This window comes from Anomaloglossus baeobatrachus, chromosome 7 (assembly GCF_048569485.1).
Source record: "Anomaloglossus baeobatrachus isolate aAnoBae1 chromosome 7, aAnoBae1.hap1, whole genome shotgun sequence".
NCBI lineage: Eukaryota > Metazoa > Chordata > Amphibia > Anura > Aromobatidae > Anomaloglossus > Anomaloglossus baeobatrachus.
The window spans coordinates 36,088,804-36,101,017 of record NC_134359.1 but is presented as its reverse complement, the minus strand read 5'-3'; the positions used below and the strand labels follow the sequence as shown (position 1 = coordinate 36,101,017).

General features: G+C 47.8%; 1 protein-coding gene across 2 annotated transcripts in view; it reads left to right on the top strand.

Annotated features, from left to right (window-relative positions):
• CACNB4 (calcium voltage-gated channel auxiliary subunit beta 4) overlaps positions 1-12,214 on the top strand; it is a 200,026-nt gene that overhangs the window by 100,490 nt on the left and 87,322 nt on the right. The gene's annotated exons all lie outside the window — the stretch shown is intronic.

Sequence of the window (12,214 nt, the reverse complement as noted above, 5' to 3'; positions counted from 1 at the left end):
ATCTAGGAAGATGCATGCTTTGACTATTGCAAAAGACAGTACCGGTGATAGCAGGTGAATGATCATGGTCTTCAAGGGACCCCATATTGGGAAGGATCTAGGATTTTGGAGGGTAATTGATCTGCATGAGGATACATTCAGAAATGATATATCCATTCAATGGAGTGATAATGTTCTGGTTTCTAGTTGGAAATTGGATTCTTAGATTTCATGGGCACAATCGGTGACGGTCCGGTGCGATGACAATGTACCGGGCAGGGCTATATTGTTATATAAGAAGTCATTGATTTTCATAAATGGGTCCGGTGCCTACGTCATTGCAGATGTGTAAACTTACTGGTGTGATAACCACAGGGGAGCGGATACGGTTACATGGCGGCTCCCTTTCGACCCAACATCGGCAGTTCTAAAGCTATGGTGTCAATTTTGGCTTTTTGGCTTTTCTGATGGGGAGATTTGCACGGTGGCCCATGTGCACGTCGTCGAGCCTCTCCTGCAATATTAACCAGTGATGGACTGCGGTGGACCGTGCACCAGCCCCTTTCGTTCGCTGCCGGGGAAGGGGGGTTTTGACAGGAATAGGCATTATTTTGCAATGTTTTGCATTGAAATGTCGATGGTGAAACTGGAAGAAGGAGGAGGCAGAGCAATGCTTCTCCTGCCTGGGAAAAAAAAAAAGATGTGCAGGATCTATCCTTTCAGGGGGAGGCCGAGAAGGAGGAGGTGGAGGAGGAGGAGGAGGGAATATAGGAGCAGAGACATGCTCGCTCTATGGAGATGTAGCCCCTGTGTAGTAACAGCAGCTCTTGGAGGGAAAATCAGAACCACCGACCTATTGGACGCATTGGAATTAGATTTTGGAAATTGTCGTAGAATTTAAGGGACTGTGCTTTTATATAATGTCTAATGGGTACCCTATCCTCAGGGCAAAGGGGAAACTTGTAATTTCTTGGCCCCCAAACCCTATTATGTCATTTTTAGGACTGGTCTCATCATATTGAACAGAGGGACTTTTAGGTGCTTCACTGTGACCGCTCCCCCAATAGTTATGCACCCACTTTAGCATATATACAATTAACTCAGTGTTGTCAGAACATATAGCTGCAGAGTAAAGGCAAATATATAGTCACAAATAAAGTATAATCTGCATTTTATATATATATATATATATATATATATATATATATATATATACACATATATATATACATACACACACACAAAGAGGTCTATAGAGTCAGACCGTGCACCTATACGCAGCTGGGTGTAACTACAATAGGTGCAGGGGCTGCAATTGCACCAGGTCAACGGAGCCTAAGGGGCCTAAAAAGTTCCTTTGGTCCATATAAAAAGACTAATGCTATTAAAGACTAGCAATTATTGGTGACCCCATTGGAGCTTTTGCATTGGGGCCCATGAGCTTCAAAATTACTCCACTGCCTATATGGGTGTTAACATATGACACCTCTGTCACAAGTATGTTGCATCCGTAGGTTACCTCTTGTATTGGAGGAGTGGACTCACTTTTATTTGATGCTGAAAGGGTTAAGGAAGCTTTCCTTTCTGGCTGAGATTACTCATAGCTTTAATTACAGCTGCAGCATCTTTTCATCACTCCCTTCCACTATATTTGCCCACTCCTGTCTTTGCTCCATGCCGGTGATAGATGGTATACTGACCACTTTGAAGGAGCCTGTCTCTGGAGAAGCTGAGGTGTCATTTCTGTTGCAGCTGTGAAGTTTTCAGCTGGAGAAACCAAGAAGTGCAATTTGTTGTGTCTTTGCCCACCCGTTTGCCTTACCTGCCTTGTGTTGTTTTATTTTAGTAATGAGACTAGTGGCTTACTGGCCTACTCACTAGTCAGGATAACTTTAGGGTCCGCAAGGGCCTAAGCACTCGATGGGACACGGGGGAAGGACATTAGGGAGCGCAGAGATCAGCCATAGGTGAGTGTTATGAGAGGGGAGTAGGGTCACCACCTATCACCAGGGCCTTCCTTTACATCTTTCCTGGTTTTCCTTTTGGTTACGCCGCATGACGGATATTTCCTAACCAAGGAGTGACAACCTGCATGGGTGTTGCAGAGGAGAGGAGTCTAAGGGGCACTTTGCACGCTGCGACATCGCAGGCCGATGCTGCGATGCCGAGCGCGATAGTGCCCGCCCCCGTCGCAACTGCGATATCCTTGTGATAGCTGCCGTAGCGAACATTATCGCTACGGCAGCTTCACATGGACTCACCTGTCCTGCGACCGTCGCTCTGGCCGGCAACCCGCCTCCTTATTAAGGGGGCGGGTCGTTCGGCGTCACTGCGACGCCACACGGCAGGCGGCCAATAGGAGCGGAGGGGCGGAGATGAGCGGGACATAAACATCCCGCCCACCTCCTTCCTTCCGCATATCCTACGGAAGCCCTTGGTGATGCCGGTAGGAGATGTTCCTCGCTCCTGCGGCTTCACACACAGCGATGTGTGCTGCCACAGGAGCGAGGAACAACATCGGACTGTCGCGTCAGGGTAATCATGGATTACGCCGACGCTGCACCGATGATACGATTACGACGCTTTTGCGCTCGTTAATCGTATCATCGAGCCTTTACACACTACGATGTCGCATGCGATGCCGGAAGTGCGTCATTTTCAGTTTGACCCCACCGACATCGCACCTGCGATGTCGTAGTGTGCAAAGTACCCCTGAGTGTCCGTCCTCCATCTATGCATTAGCTCTGTTATCATAGGCTATATCATTAATAGGTTATTTCTGCATCATCCCATAGGAAACAGACCCTACGGGCAAATGATTTGCTCCAATGTCACCTCCAAATTGGAGTTGTCTGCAGCTGGAGTTTTGGGACCATTTTTTTTTACCAGAATTGTAGTCCATCAAAAGATGCTTTCGTCTCTGCAGGGCTTGACTAGTGCTGCCTCATTCCCCTTGCATTTGGGGTCCTCAGCTTTTCAGGAGTGATTTACAATATGTATTATGAGGATTACATGAGCTCAGTTTTTTAATTTCCTGTCTCATGTGGTGTGCAAGAGACCCCAGTATACCACCCCCCAAAATCACATCTCCCCTATATGACACACATAGTATGGAATTCAGGATATTTTTTATTATTTTAAGTAAACTCAGTATTACTTCAGCATCTGCTATTGGGAGTTTATTGTATATTAGTGTGCATGCACCCCTATAAATGTATCACACGACTGTTCCTGTAAGAGGGTCCGTTCTGTGTGTGTGACCCATGGACCCTCTAATTGGTACCCAATTTGAGAATGGCACGGTTATAGAGGTTACCATCTCTCAATGAGAACAATATCTTGGCCATTACACACAGTATCGAGGCGCAGAACTTTACAGTTACATATCAACATTTAGACTGAGAACTTGCTGGTTACATATAATAATGGAGACACAGAGCTTGGTGGTTACACATCAAAATGTAGGCATAAAGCTTGATGGTTACGCATAACAATTGAGGCACTCAGCTTAGTGGTTTCACATCAAATTTGAGACCCAAACCTTGTGCACCGATGGGAACAAGGTAATGCCGGCTGGCACTCATCCATGGCACAGATTATGGCATGGAAGTGGTCTGTAGCCACTTGTAATATCCAGGGATATTTCTATCCATGGAGTTCTCCAGCAGGCCCAATAGTAACTGCAATCCGAAGCCGATCCACAGAGTTGATGGCAGTTTGACACAACCCCATCAGATCTCAGCACGTCTACTATTTTCAGTATTATTCCAACCACAGACTTATCTTACTGCTCCGAACGTCTTATCTGTGCAGCATTCTGAACAATACGCTCACTTGTTTGGTTATTTGACCAGCTGTGGTGCTAAGTTGCTTCTTGATATCAGCTGAGCCCACATAGATAGTGAGCCTGTACGGCACAACACTCAACGTCCTCACATGTGACATCTGACCCGAGCAACTTGCAACTGGCACGATATGAGAAGTGAGTCATAGGTAGATATCAAAGGTGCTCTGCCGGCAACAAAATAGTGTTCAACAGCACATATATACAAATGTGGCATCACATGACTAAACACGGCAAAGGCCACGAGATACTTCACCGGTGGTCCACATTTCAGTCAGAAAGTGGAACAGGCTACCACGGGAGGTAGTGAGGGCAGTCAGAAAGTGGAACAGGCTACCACGGGAGGTAGTGAGGGCAGTCAGAAAGTGGAACAGGCTACCACGGGAGGTAGTGAGGGCAGTCAGAAAGTGGAACAGGCTACCACGGGAGGTAGTGAGGGCAGTCAGAAAGTGGAACAGGCTACCACGAGAGGTAGTGAGGGCAGTCAGAAAGTTGAACAGGCTACCACGGGAGGTAGTGAGGGCAGTCAGAAAGTGGAACAGGCTACCACGAGAGGTAGTGAGGGCAGTCAGAAAGTGGAACAGGCTACCACGGGAGGTAGTGAGGGCAGTCAGAAAGTGGAACAGGCTACCACGGGAGGTAGTGAGGGCAGTCAGAAAGTGGAACAGGCTACCACGAGAGGTAGTGAGGGCAGTCAGAAAGTGGAACAGGCTACCACGGGAGGTAGTGAGGGCAGTCAGAAAGTGGAACAGGCTACCACGGGAGGTAGTGAGGGCAGTCAGAAAGTGGAACAGGCTACCACGGGAGGTAATGAGCTCTTTATCAATGGAAATCTTCAAACGGAAACTGGATAAACATATAGCTGAGATGATTTAGGAAAGCCTGCACTCGCAGGGGGTTGGAACCAATGGCCCTTGAGGTCCCTTCCAACTCTACCATTCTATGATTCTATGTTACTATTATTTACAGATCCCAAATTCCCTCTGCAACAAGTGTGGACAACTCTGGAGTATGGTTTCTAATGCTACATGGTCCAACTTAAGGGTGCTTTACATGCTGCGACATCGCTAGCGATTGCTAGCGATGTCGCGAGCGATAGCACCCGTCCCCGTCGTTGGTGCGATATGTGGTGATCGCTGCGCTGCGAACATTATCAAAACGGCAGCTTCACACATACATACCTGTTCTGCGACATCGCTGTAACCGCCGAACAATCCCTCCTTCAAGGGGGAGGTGCGTTCGGCGTCACAGCGGCGTCACAGCGACGTCACAAAACGGCAGTCCAATAGAAGAGGAGAGGCGGAGATGAGCGGCCGGAAAATGTCGCCCACCTCCTTCCTTCCTCATTGCCGGTGTACGCAGGTAAGGAGATGTTCGTCGTTCCTGCGGCTTCACACACAGCGATGTGTGCTGACGCAGGAACGACGAACAACCAGCGGCATGCACCATCACCGATATCATGAAAAGGAGCGACGTGTCAACGATCAATGATTTTTGCCGTTTTTGCGATCGTTGATCGTCCCTCCTGGCTGTCACACGCTGCGATGTCGCTAACGGCGCCGGATGTGCTTCACAAACACCGTGACCCCGACGATATATCGTTAGCGATGTCGCAGCGTGTAAAGCACCCTTTAGTCTCAGTCCAAACCTCAGTGGTGGTAACTTTTCTTTAAAAGACTGTTCTACATAGATTTCCACATTAGTACCACTGTAACTAGCAATTTACAGAATTGTATTTCCATATTGTACTCAATGTTAGGCAACTAGTGGAACTGTTACATTTTTTTCAATGAAGGAACAATTTTGGCTGTTGCAGTGTTGAGGCCAAAAACTTGGTAGTTACACATCAGAGTTGAGGCACAGAGCCTGGCGGTTACACATCATTGTTAATTTACACAACTTAATGGTTACACATCAGAGTTTCATAGTTGAGGCCCTGACCTTCATGGTTACACATCAGAGTTGAGGCATTGACCTCGGTTCTTGCACATCAGAATTGAAACACTGAGCCTGGTGGTTACACATCAGAGTTATTGCACAGAACGTAGTGGTTACACATCATAATTATTGCACAGAACGTAGTGGTTAACATCAGAGTTATTGCACAGAACGTAGTGGTTACACATCATAATTATTGCACAGAACGTAGTGGTTACACATCAGAATTGAGGAACTGAGCTTGGTGGTTACACATCAGAGTTGAACGTTAGTGACGTAGTTGCGTGTGACAGCTACGTGCGACTGCGATTGAACGTAAAACCGTTCATCGCATACACGTCGTTCATTTCCTAAAAATTGCACGTCGGGTTGTTCAATGTTCCCGAGGCAGCACACATCGCAGTGTGTGACACCCCGGGAACGATGAACAGATCTTACCTGCGTCCCGCGGCAATGCGGAAGGAAGGAGGTGGGCGGGATGTTTACGTCCAGCTCATCTCCGCCCCTCCGCTTCTATTGGGCGGCCGCTGTGTGACGTTGCTGTGACGCCGAACGTCCCTCTCACTCAGGAAGTGGATGTTCGCCGCCCACAGCAAGGTCATATGGAAGGGTAAGTATGTGTGACAGCTTTTAATCGATTGTACAAATTGAACGTGCCGCACATACAATGGGGGCGTGTCACATCGCATACGATATTGTATGCTTAATTGAAAAGTGTAAAGCAGTCTTTACACATCAGAATTGAAGCACTGAGCCTGGAGGTTACATAGTTAGTGGGCAGAACTTAGTGGTTACACATCATAGTTGAGGCACTGAGCTTGGTGGTTACACATTACAATTGAGGCACTGAGCTTGGTGGTTACACATTACAATTGAGGCACTGAGCTTGGTGGTTGCACATTACAATTGAGGCACTGAGCTTGGTGGTTGCACATTACAATTGAGGCACTGAGCTTGGTGGTTGCACATTACAATTGAGGCACTGAGCTTGGTGGTTGCACATTACAATTGAGGCACTGAGCTTGGTGGTTACACATTACAATTGAGGCACTGAGCTTGGTAGTTACACATTACAATTGAGGCACTGAGCTTGGTGGTTACACACTACAATTGAGGCACTGAGCTTGGTGGTTACACATTACAATTGAGGCACTGAGCTTGGTGGTTACACATTACAATTGAGGCACTGAGCTTGGTGGTTGCACATTACAATTGAGGCACTGAGCTTGGTGGTTGCACATTACAATTGAGGCACTGAGCTTGGTGGTTGCACATTACAATTGAGGCACTGAGCTTGGTGGTTGCACATTACAATTGAGGCACTGAGCTTGGTGGTTACACATTACAATTGAGGCACTGAGCTTGGTGGTTACACATTACAATTGAGGCACTGAGCTTGGTGGTTGCACATTACAATTGAGGCACTGAGCTTGGTGGTTGCACATTACAATTGAGGCACTGAGCTTGGTGGTTACACATTACAATTGAGGCACTGAGCTTGGTGGTTGCACATTACAATTGAGGCACTGAGCTTGGTGGTTGCACATTACAATTGAGGCACTGAGCTTGGTGGTTACACATTACAATTGAGGCACTGAGCTTGGTGGTTGCACATTACAATTGAGGCACTGAGCTTGGTGGTTACACATTACAATTGAGGCACTGAGCTTGGTGGTTACACATTACAATTGAGGCACTGAGCTTGTGGTTGCACATTACAATTGAGGCACTGAGCTTGGTGGTTGCACATTACAATTGAGGCACTGAGCTTGGTGGTTACACATTACAATTGAGGCACTGAGCTTGGTGGTTACACATTACAATTGAGGCACTGAGCTTGGTGGTTGTACATTACAATTGAGGCACTGAGCTTGGTGGTTGCACATTACAATTGAGGCACTGAGCTTGGTGGTTACACATTACAATTGAGGCACTGAGCTTGGTGGTTACACATTACAATTGAGGCACTGAGCTTGGTGGTTACACATTACAATTGAGGCACTGAGCTTGGTGGTTGCACATTACAATTGAGGCACTGAGCTTGGTGGTTGCACATTACAATTGAGGCACTGAGCTTGGTGGTTGCACATTACAATTGAGGCACTGAGCTTGGTGGTTGCACATTACAATTGAGGCACTGAGCTTGGTGGTTACACATTACAATTGAGGCACTGAGCTTGGTGGTTGCACATTACAATTGAGGCACTGAGCTTGGTGGTTGCACATTACAATTGAGGCACTGAGCTTGGTGGTTGCACATTACAATTGAGGCACTGAGCTTGGTGGTTGCACATTACAATTGAGGCACTGAGCTTGGTGGTTGCACATTACAATTGAGGCACTGAGCTTGGTGGTTACACATTACAATTGAGGCACTGAGCTTGGTGGTTGCACATTACAATTGAGGCACTGAGCTTGGTGGTTGCACATTACAATTGAGGCACTGAGCTTGGTGGTTGCACATTACAATTGAGGCACTGAGCTTGGTGGTTACACATTACAATTGAGGCACTGAGCTTGGTGGTTGCACATTACAATTGAGGCACTGAGCTTGGTGGTTACACATTACAATTGAGGCACTGAGCTTGGTGGTTGCACATTACAATTGAGGCACTGAGCTTGGTGGTTACACATTACAATTGAGGCACTGAGCTTGGTGGTTGCACATTACAATTGAGGCACTGAGCTTGGGGGTTACACATTACAATTGAGGCACTGAGCTTGGTGGTTGCACATTACAATTGAGGCACTGAGCTTGGTGGTTGCACATTACAATTGAGGCACTGAGCTTGGTGGTTGCACATTACAATTGAGGCACTGAGCTTGGTGGTTGCACATTACAATTGAGGCACTGAGCTTGGTGGTTGCACATTACAATTGAGGCATTGAGCTTGGTGGTCACACTTCAGAGTTGAGACACTGAATTTGGAGATTACCAGCAGCAACAGGAATAGTCTCTTGATACAGTTTGCTCACAGCAGTCGATTGTGGAGCTTAGCAGGTTGGCTTGGTTGCTCACAGACAATATAGGTTAAAGTATTGAGGTGGTCATCTTCAACCATTTACAATATCCATGGCCACCTCAGTTTACCATTCTCATGCCATTTGGTCAACAATAACAGCACGCTGTGCAGGTCCACAGCGTTGATGAAACCAGTTGGTCAGATTGTTGGGTCACTTTCCCAACCACGGATCTTTCTCTCTGCCTCTTGCCCAGTGCCCTCTTCTGACACTTGGCCCCATACACCAGTACTTTCCCATCTGCCATCATCTGACATGTAATTAATCTCTTGGAAAATAGTTTTTAAAGCAAAACTCAAGTTCAATGATAACTCAGCTCTCACTTTTATCTATGTTCCTTATCCTTACATATTGTAAGAGCTTTGGGTTTTCTTTATTTGTTGCTACTCTCTGGTTTCTACATTTAAGGCTGAGTTCACATATTTCGCTGCTTTGTGTGAGTCAGACCTCTGCTTGTGTATGGGGGTTACATGGAATAAAACTAGAAAAAATGGAACAATTCGAGAAAACCTTGACTTTTCTACATTTTTTATATCAATACTGTACATCAGTATAACATTATAACATTTCTGGAGTTTTCCTTTAAATGCTTAATGTACTTTCATCAGACATGATCTCGTTTGATAACGTGATAGACAATCTGAAAATCACAATTATCTTTCCTTTATAAAAATCCTTACAAAGTGCCGGCTGCTCTGCTTCTCTTTTCTTGCTGTCCCCTGCTTGTTGTCAAGTGCAATCCATCACTATCAGCAGAGAGGCTGGTAAGCCATCGCACAAAGGCAGGAGCAAGCAGCCGGTGGAAGCTGGGAATTAGGAATTCTTGCGGTCCCCTGCTTGTAGTCAAGTGCAATCTATCTCTAGCAGCATAGAGACTGGTAAGACATTGGACAAAGGCAGGAGCAAGCAGCCGGTGGAAGCTGGGAATTAGGAATTCTTGCTGTCCCCTGCCTGTAGTCAAGTGCAATCTATCTCTAGCAGCATAGAGACTGGTAAGACATTGGACAAAGGCAGGAGCAAGCAGCCGGTGGAAGCTGGGAATTAGGAATTCTTGCCATCGCCTGCCTGTAGTCAAGTGCAATCCATCTCCAGTAGCAGAGGCTGGTAAGCCATCGCACAAAGGCAGGAGCAAGCAGCCGGTGGAAGCTGGGAATTAGGAATTCTTGTGGTCCCCTGCTTGTTATCAAGTGCAATCCATCTCCAGTAGTTGCGAGGCTGATAAGCCATTGGACAAGACAGGGCAAGCAGCTGGTGCAAGCTGGGAATTGGAGGAAGTCTAGGCATCTATAGTGCTGGTAGAATGCTGATGAAGAGTAACTGTTTACTCAAAAACATTATGAAGTTTTGAGTTAAAGAACAAGTTGACACTAAATAATCAAGTATATAAAATATTTATTAATAGTTCTAACTTTAATTATGGTACAGAACGGACCTTAAAGGCATTTTTTGGGTAGTTGGGATGCTCTATGGCAGGGGTGGGGAACCTCCGGCCCGCGGGCTGTATTCGGCCCGCGACAACTTTTTCTGCGGCCCCCGGGCTGATTCCTGGGGACTGCAGTGCTGGGGCAGAGGCCGCATCTTGCTGGCTGCTGGCCCTTTAAAACCCCACACAGCGCGTTCAATGCTGAACGCTGCATTTCCTATACCTGAAAGTCCCCACGCTGGCACTGCCTACGTGAGGACATACTTTGTAGGTGGAGTCGGCGTGAGGAGCGCTAAAATCAAACAAGAGGATTGACTGCCAAATGCCAATCATCCCCCAGGTCTTATTGTGCCGGGCAGCGCTCTGTGCTCGGCGGCGGCTCTCCCTGTTCCCAGCGGCTCTCCCTGTACCCGGTGGCGGATGCTCTCCCGGCTGCGGCGGCGGCTCCCTGTACCCGGTGGCGGCGGCGGCTCCCTATACCCGGCGGCGGCTTCCTGTACCTGGCGGCGGCTTCCTGTACCTGGCGGCAGCTCCGTGTACCCGGCGGCGGCTGCTCCTCTCTGTGCGCGCCAGCAGCGCTCTCCATGCCCGCGGCCACCTCCAGCGCTCAGTGATCCAAGCCTCACCCAGTTCTCTAACTGTCTCCAAGCTTCCCCGGGTCTGCCTGTGCCCCCCAGCGCTCTGTGCCCCTCTTTCTCCCCAGTGTTCTGTGACCCCCCAGTCTCCCCAGTGATCTGTGCCCTCCCAGTGATCTGTGCCCACCCAGTCTCCCCAGTGATCTCTGTGCCCCCCCCAGTCTCCCCATGGATCTCTGTGCCCCCCCAGTCTCCCCAGTGATCTGTGCCCTCCCCCATTGATCTCTGTGCCCCCCCAGTCTCCCCAGTGATCTGTGCCCTCCCCCATTGATCTCTGTGCCCCTCCCCAGTCTCCCCAAGTGATTTGTGCCCCCCCCCCCCAGTATCCCCAGTGATATCTGTGCCCCGAGCCTAACCAGGTCTGTCTGTGCCTTCAGCCTCTCCCATCCGTCTCTGTGCCATCTGTGCCCCCAGCGTCCCCCAGGTTTGTCTGTGCCTCCAGCCTCTCCCATCATTCTCTGTGCCCCCAGGGCTGTCTGTGTCCCTCCGGCATCCCCAAGGGATGTCTGCCCTTGACTATGTATATAACCCCAGCAATATCTGTGCAACCCAGTGGTGTGTATATACCCCCAGTGAAGTCTGTGCCGCCCAGAGATGTATCTACCCCCAGTGACGTCTATGCCCTGCTGCTTCCCTAGTGATGTATATTCCTCCCAGCCCTCCCCAGAAATGTTTATGCTCCCCAGCTATGTCTGTGCTCCCCATCAATGATGTAGATATCCCCCAGTGATGTATGTACCCCCCAGTGATGTCTATGCCCTCAGCCTCCCCAGTGATCTATATTCCTCCCAACCCTCCCCTGTGATGTATATACAGCAGTCCCAGCCAACTCAAACCTGGAAAAGCAGTTGTGAAAAGCAACAAGATCAACATCGCCTAATATTACAGCTGCACCAAAGAGTAGAAGCTCCAGCCGCCACAGTGAGTTAATTGTTTGACCAAATATATTAGGGTAATTTTCAAGTTGATAGATTTGTTCAGCCTCTGAAGGTTGGTAGAAATTTCAAAATGGCCCCCGGCAGAAAAAAGGGTCCCCACCCCTGCTCTATGGTATTAAAGGGGTTATATGTAAATAGAAAAAAAGTGTTTGGGGTTTTTTTTTGCATCACAGCCATATTTATTTGATACTACTTAGCAGAAAAAACAGCACCCCTAATCCTGGGTGACCCCTTTAAGTTAGAATTTAGGAAATCCACCAGCAATTTTTTTTTTACCTAGAAGGGAGGTGTGAATGCGTCTGTATGGCAGGGGCATTACTTAGTATTATTTTCAAGCTATTTGGAAGCTTTTCGAGGAAAATTATTTGCTACAAATTGAAGAGGATCAATTAGCTTTCATATGTAACAAATTCCCATGGAGTAAGTGCGGGTTCCA